Consider the following 12,307-nt stretch of genomic DNA (forward strand, 5'->3'; position numbering starts at 1 on the left):
ATTATAGGTATCTCCAAGGACAAAGGTCCAAGAGTGTTACTCCCCAGAATTGGTCAGTGGTCAGCTTGGATCAAATATGGACTACCTTGGATGAAATGTGGGGTACCTTGGATGAAATGTGGGGTACCTTGGATGAAATGCGGAGTACCTTGGATGAAATGTGGGGTACCTTGGATGAAATGCGGAGTACCTTGGATAAAATGTAGGGTACCTTGGATAAACTGTGGATTACCTTGGATGAAATGATAGGATTTAAGTGTAATGTATCTTTCTGACTTTTAACATATATCCATAGGTTCTCTGTAATTTTTATGTTCATAAAAATATTGAAAAAAATGAATATTTTGTGAAAGGGAGTGTACATTTTCCAGAAACCCACTTAAAGATAACATATATGTCGACGTATAAGATGGAATTTGAACCTTAAAAATATCACCCCAAAACCAGGGGTCATCTTATATGCCAAGTATAAAATCCAAGCCTTAATATCCTGTGGTTTAGTGTCCCCTATGGCGAGGCAGAGCAGCATAAAACACTTGCATAACTCCTACGGTCCTACCACTAAATATTTTTCTACTGAAACTTACATTTGGGAAGCTAGATTAATGTCATATTAAAACAATAAAAATATTATACACAAGTAAGCAAAATCTTTGTTATCTAGTGCAATTTGCCACCAGCATGGGATATATCATAATCTGCATCTTGAATGTTTCAAGTAATGTGTGGGAGGAGCTAAATGGAGGAGAATAATAGATTGTGACATACAGGTCTCTGGAGAAAATGGGGTTAACCATACCCCACATTGCCCTCATCCTAATGGTCACCTTTGTGTGCAGTTATATCAAGCTGTATGTAGAACTGAAATGCATAAATGCCAAGCTCACCACATGCTGAAGCCGTACCTGTCCCTGGTGTTGCAAAGGATGGGCCTGGCCTTTTTGCTGCTTAATGTTCCATTGAACTAGACTTTGCAGCATTACCTGTCTGTTGTGGAAAATAGCTTGATCCATTAGGAAGAAGTCAGTATGAAACTTCCTCGAGGCCCTGTGGGAGGAAGAGATGTTGGATCATGTGGGATGGTTCCCCGAGCAGACTGGCACAGTCACCTGTGGGAGAGGCCCAGCACCAGAACGTTCAACCAAGCACCGAGACCTGGTTTGTTTGGTGGGGAGAAGGGCCTTCCCTGTCACATTTTCCGTGCACAGCTGGAGTCAAACAGTATGGATTCAAACAATCGTTACTTTGAAACATCGTAAGTCGGACTGTCATAAGTAGGAGAGCATCTTTATCTTTAGCTTGAAAATGTGTTGGGAGAAATCACACTTCTCCATCTGAACTCCAGTCTTCTCCAGATGTCAGACAGATGACACGTGGCATGATGTTCCTGATGTACTGAAAGAATGTACAGTCTTTTGTTCCTTTAAGACAGTGGTTCTCAACCTTTTTCTTTCCACTCACATCCCACTACTGGCGACAAAATCATCACCCATCTCCCGGAGTGTGTCTGGAAAGAGGTGCAGTGTTGTTGTCAAGGTCCATCTCGAAAGGTGTGGAAAATATGACTCTGTCTGGGCTGTTTCCAGGGACACCGAGACAAAGGTGGCACAGTTAGTGTTGCGGTTAGCTCAACGCTGTTACAGTGCCAGCGATCGGGACTAGGGTTCAAATCTCATGCTGTCTGTAAGGACTTTGTAGATTCACCCGATGTCTGCATGGGTTTTCCACAGGGTGCTGTGGTTTCCTCCCACTGTTTGAAGTGTACTGGGTGTTGTAGGTTAATGGGGTGTAAATTGGGCGGCGCGGGCTCGTGGACCAAAAGAGCTTGTTACTGTGCTGTGTTTCTATATTAAAAAAAAATTAAAAAATTGCGAATTAAATATCAATTACTGCTGGAAGGTTAGAAAACTCAGTGAAAAATATCCTTTGGTCCAAATCTTTGTCTTCCAGCGCATGAAGCTGTCACGACTAAATATTGCAGGCATCCAGGTCCAGTACCACGTGGTGTGAGGCACGTTGAAACTTGGTGCAGTCCCTACAAAGACTCAGTGGCATGGCCACAGTGCATGGGTTGCACTGGTGGTGGGAATGCCCTTATCATTGCATTAGTTTTGGTGGAAGTTATTATCAGAAGCCAGCAGCGGGGGAGATGGGGCCAGGAGATAACTCGGGGTGCAATGAAATGGGAAGGCAGACTAAGGGTCTCAGCAAATCTGTGTGAACAGTGACCTAAATCTCCTGCAATAAAACTCTTGCCACTTCAGAGTAAATTGTGCTTCTTGTAAAAATTAAAAAAAATTAAATTAATTTAAAAATTTTTAGACATTTCGGCCCTTGTGTCCATGCTGCCCAATTAACCTACACTCCCGGTTCATTTTGAACGCACACATATGTTTTGCAACCAGCGCACAGAGGGAATTAATGTGTGCACAAAAGATTACTTTGTAGAATGCAGTCATATGTGTATTATATGAAAACATGCCAGTAGAGTTTGATTAGCCATGAGAGAGAGAGGCTGTGCTAAAATGATCTTGAAGCAATTTCAAGTTCTCATTTGCACAAGCATTCAATGCACACATACTTCTGTCACAGGAAAAAATTTGCACAATTTAAGATTTTTGCACACACTGACTACTAAAAATTAGAGGGAACGTTGGTGGGAAGAAACCAGTCATGGGGTGAACGTGCAAACTCCTTACAGACAGCGCAGGATTTGAACCTCAGCCCTGATTGCTGGCACTGTAAAGGCGTCGTGCTAGCCGCAGTGCCAACTGCACCGCCCATCCCTTATGATCCTGGATGATTTGATTCCAATTTCAGAAGTGCGATTGTCCATTCTCAGAAGTACATGTGGATGATTTTAAGTTGGGTAATTTGGGAACAACTGACTTCATTGCTGAAGTCTGATTAACCATAAGGTGTGTTGAGTTGAACAGCCCTGTCCCCAGCGAGTTGTTGGTCATATGGCGCAATGTTATCTCAGGCCAATTTAACTCAGTTTCCTTTCAATTGCGATATATGGCATCATATGTAAGGAGTTTAAGGAGGAGAATGTAAATCAGGAACCAAGCAGAAGGGGAAAGTTTTGGGCCTTAGGCCAGGCCTATGGATGTCTGTTTGTAATGTGTGTTCCAAATGTTTTCAAATAGAAATTGGAATGTACCGGTTACTTCTCAAAGCAGGAGTATCAACAGATTTTAAACTGTTAAAAATGGATGGATTGGTTCAGGTGGATCCTTAAAGGGCCAAGAATCTCATAATTGAGTCAATCCCATCCACTTCCAGCTTTAATGAAGATGATATGAGTTTCATTGTACACCTCTTCTGCGTACCGTGGAGAATATTCAGGCTGGTTGCATTACTGTCTGGTACAAAGGTGCCAATGCTCAGCCTGCGACACCACTTCACTCCATCGGGGACACCTACATCAAGGATCCCAACACCCAGGCTGTGTCCTCTTCACTCTGCTACCATCGGGGAAAAGGTACAGGAGCTGAAGTCGAGCACTCAGCAGCACAAGGACAGTTTCTTCCCCTCTGCCATCAAATTCCTGAATGGACAATGAACCAAAGACACTGCCTCACTTTGACTTTTGTGCTCTATTTTCATTTATTCTTGTTAGGTGGTTTATAGAAATGTTTGCCGCAAAACAACGAATTTCGTGACTTGTTCATGACAATAAATTCTGATTCTGATAGGAGAGGATTGGGAGTGGGAACTAAATGAAGGGATGCAGGAAATTTTCAACCAGTGTGATTCCGGCTGGTGTGCTTCACTATCACATATAGGAGGGAGATGTAAGGATGAACAATGTTACCACATCTCATCTGGCCGTTCTTTTATTCATGAATGTGCCGTGCACAAGGTAGATATGAATGACAGTATTTGTCTGTCAGTATGGAGATATTGTGGCAAAATGTCTGCAAATGAAGCACATTGCCCATCAGTGAACTGACTGCAGTTGTTTCCAGAGCATGAATGAGGTAAATGAGGTAAAGAAAAAACATCAGCTCATTGGCCGGATTGAGCATTGCATTTCCCTTGCATGCGATTCAGTCTTTAAATCAAGAGGTTTGTTTGCTCCCATTTTCAGTGGGTTAGCAATTTCTTGATCTCACCTTTTACTTCATTGCCACAAAATATCATTGGGGTAAGAATGCTGCAATGGTGTCTGTGATGGATCTTCAGACACATGGCAAACCCATTGTAAGTCAGAAAAAACCTGCAAATCAAAAAAGAACCTACCAATTTTTTATTATTAAATTTTGAACATCTTTATTACACACTGAAAAAAACCATTAACGCACACAGCTGAAAGCACACGGGGCATGAAGAATGCTTGAAGCATTGAGACTGTGAGCGTGGTTGAGTCAGGAGTGTGAGAAAGTGCTGTACGACACTCTCATGCGATGCTGCACAACCCAGCATTGGGAGAGAGTAGCGCACCGCATATTGCAAGCGCAAGAACAGATTGGAATTCAAAATTGAAAGTATGGATTCAAACAATCGTTACTTTGAAACATCGTAAGTCGGACTGTCATAAGTAGGAGAGCATCTTTATCTTTAGCTTGAAAATGTGTTGGGAGAAATCACACTTCTCCATCTGAACTCCAGTCATCTCCAGATGTCAGACAGATGACACGTGGCATGATGTTCCTGATGTACTGAAAGAATGTACAGTCTTTTGTTCCTTTAAGACAGTGGTTCTCAACCTTTTTCTTTCCACTCACATCCCACTTTAAGTATTCCCTATGCCATAGATGCTCTGTGATTAGTAAGGGATTGCTTAAGGTGGGACATGAGTGGGAAGGGAAGGTTGAGAACCACTGCTCCAGACCCAATTGTTACTGAAATATTTTACGTGAGAAAAATTGGCCCATTTCCTTTGGAGTTATGAAACCATAATTAGTTAATGAAGTACGATTAAAACAATGGTTTTCAAACTTTCAAACTGGCATAGGGAATACTTAAAGTGGTCTGTGAGTGGAAAGAAAAAGGTTGAGAACCACAGCTTTAAGACAAGAATTTGTCAAATTCAAGGAACTTTCAATGAAAATTCCAAGATAAATTTGTCTTTTTTTTTTACACAAGCATGCAATAGACCTCTGGTGAAGTGATTGCATTAGTTCATTTTTGCAAATTTTTTCTAAATTTGAAGACTTTTTCCTTCAAAGCAGTGATGGGCTTGGTCACATCAGCACCTTTCAGGTTTCAGATTTATTGTCAGAGTTCATACATGACATCACATACAACCTTGAGATTCTTTTTCCTGCGGGCGAAGCAGAATTACCACTTATTGGTGGTGCAAAAAAACTACACAATGTGCACACGTAAACAAATAAAGAAGTGTGAACAAACTGACTGTGCAATGCAGAGAGAACAAAATCAATAAAGTGCAAAAGTCCTTAAATGAGTCCCTGATTGAGTTTGTTGTTGTGGAGACTGATGGTGGAGGGGGAGCAGCTGTTCCTGAACCTGATGGTGCGAGTATTGTGGCACCGAGACCTCTTTCCTGATGGCAGCAATGAGAACAGAGCATGCGCTGGGCAGTGTGGGTCCCTGATGATTGCTGCTGCTCTCCGATGGCAGCATTTGGAGTCACTATCTCGGAGGATCTTTCCTGGACCGACACACTCATGGCATTGTGAAGAAAATATTTCAGTGCTTCTACTTCCTCAAGAGTTTGTGGAGGTTTTGTATGACACCAGAAACCCGGCCTAATTTCAACAGAGGTGTGGTGGAATGTGTGCTGACTGGCTGCATCATAGTCTGGTATAGGGACACCAATATTCCTGAACAAAAGGTAGTGGACACAGCCCAGGACATCACAGGCAAAACCATCCCCACCATTAAGAACATCTACAGCGAATGCTGCTGTCAGAGAGCAGCAGCGATCATCAAGGATCCACACAAGTCAAGTCACCTTTATTTATTGTTCATACCGTGCTCGCACGGTAGAGACGAGATAGCATTTCTCCAGGACCATGGAGCAGATTTACATATATATCTATCAGTTAGAATAGAAGTTAAACACATTGTAATATCAAAATATTAAGTCGTGTACAGTAAAAATCCATGGAAAACTATCTACATCTGTTCTGGGAATTCAGGAGCCTGATGACTTGGGGGAAAAAGCTGTTGCCCAATCTGGACGTAAGAGCCCAAGTGCTAAAGTACATCCTACCAGATGGCAGAAGGGAGAACAGTTTACATGAGGGGTGTGTGAAATCCTTCACAATGTTCATTGCCTTTCACCTGCATCGAGTGTTGTAGATGTCCTTCATGATAGGAAGAGAGCCCCCCAATGATCTGTTCTGCTGACTTCACTATCCTCTGAAGGGTCTTGCGGTCTGAGGAGGTACAGTTTCCAAACCAGGTGTTGATGCAGTTGCACAAGATACTCTTGATACATCCTCTGTAGAATGTAGTGAGGATGGAGGGTGGTAGGTAGTCTTTCCTCAGCCTTCGCATGCAGTAGAGGTGCTGCTGGGCTTTCTTGGCTATGGAGCTGGTGTTAAGGGACCAGGTGAGATTCTCCGCCAAGTACACTCCAAGGAACTTGATCCTCTTGACAACCTCAATGGTGGAGCCGTCAGTGGTCAGTGGAGCGTGGTCCCCCTGGGGCCTCCTGAAGTTGACAACCACCTCTTTTGTTTTTTCTTAATGTTCAGATACAGATTGTTGGCTCTACACTGGTCTGTTAGCAACTGCACCTCATCTCTGTACCCTGACTCCTCATTCTCACTGATCAGGCCCACCATGGTCATGTCGTCAATGAACCTGATGATGTGGTTCGAGCTGTGTTTAGCTGCACACTCATGAGTCAGCAGACTGAACAGCAGTGGACTAATCACACAGCCCTGGGGAGCCCCCATGCTCAGTGCGACACTCTTGGAGATGCTGTTACCGATCCAGACGGCTTGAGGTCTCCCCGACAGGAAGTCAAGAGTCCAATTGCAGAGGGAGATGTTTAAACCCAGCAGGCCCAACTTCCCTATCAGGTACTGAGGTATGATTAATTTGAATGCTGAACTGAAGTCAATAAACAGCATTCGAACATACGAGTCCTCGGTTTCCAGGTGGTTAAGGGCTAGATGGAGGGTGGTGGTGATGCCATCATCCATAGAGTGGGCTGGGTCCGTATGCGAACTGCAGAGTGATACGCGGAGCGGGAGCTTGACGTGCCCCATGACGAACCTCTCAAAGCACTTCATGATGATGGATGTGAGGCTGGACACAGACAGTTTCTTTGGCATGGGGACAATGGTGGCAGCTTTGAAGTACGTTGGGACCACAGCGCTTCTTAGGGAGATGTTAAAGATGTCTGTGAGAACATCTGCTAGCTAAGCCGCACATCCCCTGAGCACACTGCCAGGAATGTTATCCGGTCCAGCAGTTGACCTAGCCTAACTCTCTCTTCACATCGGCCACTGCAAGATCCAGAACCTAATCATTTGGAGGAGACATGATATTCTTTGCTGCCATGTCATTTTTTCCTCAAAACACGCGTAGAATTTGTTCAGTGCATCTGGGAGGGAGGCATCACCAACACACGCTCTGTTCTCGCTGCTGCCATCAGGAAAGAGGTGTAGGTGCCGCAAGACTCACACCCCCAGGTTCAGGAACATCTGCTCCCCCTCCACCATCAGACTACTTAACAACAAATTCAATCATTTAAGTACGTTTGCATTTTATTGATTTTGTTCTCTCTGGATTGCACAGTCGGTTTGTTTACATTTTTAAAATTTGTTTACATGTGTACGTTGTGTAGTTTTTTTTGCACTACCAATAAGTGGTAATTCTGCCTGGCCCGCAGGAAAAAGGAATCTCAGGGTTGTATGTGATGTCATGTATGTCCTCTGTCAACAAATCTGAAATCTGAATTAAGCAGCGCCATTAAGAATGCCTGTTGGATGTGACGTGACTCCATGAAACTCACCTGATATTTGGACTTCACTGAGAGCTTTCTGTTATGTTTGACTTGAATATCATCCTTTCAATGTGCCACAAAGTATTGTCTGACCCATCTGTGAGCCATGCTCCCTCCCCAGAAAAAAAACTGCCTCTCCCTTCATCTCCATTTGACAAGACAACAGCCTGAGAGTAGGATTTGAACTCACGATATTGGCCGGTCAAGCAATTAATGCGTGTGTTGGCTCACATCCTACTGCGTGAAAGTGTGTGTCAGCCGTTTTGCATTTCTTAATAATGAAGGGTCAGCTCATCCAGAATCCCTGCAACAGAGCAGTCATCTGACGTAGCATGGTGTACAGTTTCCCGGATTATCACACAATGTATGGCCTCGTGAGCAGAACTCGACCAACAGATTTCAACATGAAACCTAATCATCACCACCTTGCCATTTTGTTTCCTTTTTTTAATGAATATTTTATTTAAAATGTTTCCATACATTCAATTGATGAACAATTATATAAAACAATAAAAATTTAAATTTAAGAGAGTTTCAATCATTACACGGTGGTTTTAACCCAGTGGTTCTCAACCTCATTTTTTCCACACACATAAGTAATCCCTATGCCATCGGTGCTCTGTGATTAGTAAGGGATAACTTAAGGTGGTGTGTGGATGGAAAGGTTGAGAACCCAATTGTTACTGAAATATTTTGCTTGAGAAAAATTGTCATTGGCCCATTTCCTTTGGAGGTCTGAAACTGTGCACATAACAAGTCAATTAGGGTCGATTAAAACAGTGATTTTCAAACATTTTCTTTCCACACACATCCCACTTTAAGCAATCCCTTACTAATCACAGATCACCAATGGCACAGGGATTACTTAAAGTGGGATGTGAGTGGAAAGAAAAAGGTTGAGAATCAATGTAATAACCCCTCCCCTTCCTTCCCATACCCTCCCTCCCTAAACCCCCCACCCCAAAGAAATTATATATATAAAGATACATAGTAAATATAAAGAAAAGGAAAAAAAAGTGGCTTTATGGTGGCTGCAGTAAGTTTATACGATCAATTTGGGGAAGAATATTTACACAGATCACAAGAGACTGGAAGAACACCACTACATATTTATAGCTACCGGCTCCAAATTCACAATAATATACCATATTTATTTCTCAAATTGTATGTAATTTTCTCCACGGCGATACATCTTTGAATTTCTGCATTCCATCTTCCCATACCCAAATGTGAATCCGATTTCCAGGTCACTGCAATACATTTCCTTGCCACCGCTATAGGTATTTTAACAAATTTCATTTGGTATATTGATAGTTTCAACTTGGGTCTAGTTCAGTGTTTCTCAACCATTTTCTTTCCACTTATATACCACTTTAAGTAATCCTTATGCCATCGGTGATCTGTGACTAGTAAGGGATTGCTTAAGCTGGGATGTGGGTGGGAAGAAAAAGTTTGAAAATCATCCGTAATTGACTTGTTATGTGCACAGTTTCAGAACTCCAAAGGAAATGGGCCAATGACAGTTTTTCTCAAGCAAAATATTTCAATAACAATTGGGTCTAGAGCTGTGATTCTCAACCTTCCCTTCCCACTCACACACCACCTTAAGCAATCCCTTACTAATCACAGAGCACCGATGACGTAGGGATTACTTAAAGAAGGATGTGAGTGGAAAGAAAAAGGTTGAGAACCACTGGTCTAGTTCCTTCTATATTTCCCAATAGAAATAAATCTGGGTTATATGGAAATACAATACCTGTAATTTGTTCTAAAAAATTCCCTAAGTCCACCCAAAAAGATCTTACCTTGGGGCATGACCAAGTCGAATGCAAGAAAGTTTCTGTCTCTTCACCACACCTAAAACATTGATCTGATAAATCTGATTTTATTCTATTCAATTTTTGTAGGGTCAAATATAACTGATTAAAAAAATTATATTGAACTAATCTAGACCTTACATTAATAGTATTTGTCATAATATCTTGACAGAGATCTGACCATCTTTGTTCATCTATTGTAGTATTCAAATCCAGCTTCCACCTCTGTCTAGATTTAGTAGTGCCTGTTTGTAGCAAAAGATCCATTGCAGAGGTAAATTTCTTAGTATATCCTTCTCGTTTCTGATTATTACCAGCAAAGGCAACTCCTGCACATTGCAAATTTCAGCTTTTAATGCGCCAGGTGAAAGGAGTGCAAAAAAGATACCGTGTATTTCAGTGTATAAGGCAACCTTCAGGTAAGATGGGTCCTCAATTTCAGTCTGAATTTCATGGTTTTATCAGATATCAAGTGGATAAAACAACCCTCCCCCGAAAAAAAAAAGCGCGTTGATGGAGCTGGTGTCGTGTTGACTGAGCTGTTGGGCGTGGCCAGAAGGTGGGTGCTATCATGGAGCCTTCAGCAAATGAAGAAAGTATGAACCAAATTTTAAGTTAAAAGTCAGTGTAAACAATGAGACTCTGGATGTGCTTGCCGAGTTATTTGACAGTGAGTGTGATTTTGAAGGAATTTAGATGTGGTTTGTTTTTCATGATAAAAATTTCTTTCTAATATAATGGTAGCTTTAATATAATGGTAGCTTAAATAGCCTTCAATACCGTCCATTCTGTGAAACACACCCGCCAGAATAAATAAAACCTAATGAACATGCCTGGGTTAACTCGAATATCTCCACGATGGAGAAATTCTTGGATCGGTACTTTGAAGCTAGCAATCTGTCAGTGCCAATTCACAATTCATAAATAAAATTTAACGTCAAAAACTTTAAATTTCACAGGGAACATTTTGCAGTGTGGATTGGGGAGGGTCACGTGACCTCTCCATCTAGAACCTGGTGGGATTGCAGAGGGTCTTTTGACCTCTCCATCTAGAACATGGTGGGAATATGGATGTGGAAGAAAGAAAGAGCTTGCTCATTTACTCAAAAGATCATGGAAATCCCAGATCATGAGATCAATGCCCAGAGAGAGAGGCCCAGAAGGAGGCTCTGTCAACCCACCATAAGAGTGTGGCAAGAGGCGATTGCAGAGGAATCTCCACACATAAGAACATAAAACATAGGAGCAGGAGGCGGCCATACAGCCCGTCGAGCCCTGCTCCACCATTCAATGAGATCATGGCTGATCTGATGATCGACTCATCTCCACCGACTGGCCTTTTCTCCATATCCCTTAATTCCCTTACGATGTAAAAATCTATCCAGCCTTGTCTTAAATATATTTACTGGGGTCGCCCTCACTGATTCAATGGGCAGAGAATTCCACAGATTCACCCCCCTCCCCCTGGGAAAACAGTTCCTCCTCATCTCCAACATAAATCTACCTCCCTGAATCTTGAGGCTACGTCCCTGAGTTCTGGTCTCCCCCACTGATGGCAACAACTTACCTACCTCTATATTATCTATGCTTTTCATAATTTTATGTTTCCATAACATTCCCTCTCATTTTTCAAAATTCCAGTGAATTCAGTCTCCAATGACTCAATCTCTCCTCATTGGCTTACCCCCTCCTCTCTGAAATTAACCTGGTGAATCTTCTCTGCCTCTATACTATCTTCAAAGCCTTCCTTCCTCATCTGATTGTACAAGAACAACCCAACAAAACAGTGTTCTCCGGTCCTCGGTGCCAAACACACAGACACACACCCAGATATAACACATCCAGATAAACAATACACATGCAGGACAAGTATTTCCTCCATACAAATAAATAAATAAACATTGTTTTGTATAATTGAATGTGACCAGTTCCTTTGGTCGTTCAGCATTCGCACTGTCCACGGGAAGAAGCTGTTCCTCAGCCTGGTGGTGCTGGCTCTGATCCTCCTGTAATGAGACCAGAACGGCACGTAATACTCCATATGCAGCCTCGCCAGGACCTTGTACAGTTGCAGCATAACCTCCCTGCTCCTAAATTAAATCCCTCTAGCAATGAAGGCCAACATTCCATTTGCCTTCTTGACAGCCTGCTGCACCTGCAAACCAATCCATGCACATGCACTCCCAAGTCCTTCTGCACATCAGCGTGCTGCAATCATTTGCCATGTAAATCTGATCCTCCATTTTTCCTTCCACACAATAGAGCAATGGTTAGCGCTGAGTCCTGCAGGTGTTTGGAGTTCTAGCATACTCCAGACTGGTGTGCTCCAATGCACAGGCACTATATCTTGAACATGCTGGGACACACATGTAATGAACCACCTGGTCTCTTTGTAACTGCCTGTCAACACAATCTGTCCCAATGCATTTTATGCATAGTTTGGGTTTTCTGGCATTGACCCCAATGGCCTACACATTTGATTTTGTTTTCACTGCTAAAACTCCTTGCAGAATTTATATTTCCATTTATTTTGTTTTAAGAATGCCAACTTGGCTTTCAA

At 42.4% G+C, this 12,307-nt stretch overlaps 1 protein-coding gene across 1 annotated transcript in view; it reads left to right on the top strand.

Annotated features, from left to right (window-relative positions):
- Positions 1-12,307, top strand: part of LOC138746980 (acid-sensing ion channel 1-like) — a 656,759-nt gene that overhangs the window by 19,979 nt on the left and 624,473 nt on the right. The window lies entirely within an intron of this gene.

The sequence above is a fragment of the Narcine bancroftii genome, chromosome 12 (genome assembly GCF_036971445.1).
Source record: "Narcine bancroftii isolate sNarBan1 chromosome 12, sNarBan1.hap1, whole genome shotgun sequence".
In the NCBI taxonomy this organism is placed as follows: domain Eukaryota; kingdom Metazoa; phylum Chordata; class Chondrichthyes; order Torpediniformes; family Narcinidae; genus Narcine; species Narcine bancroftii.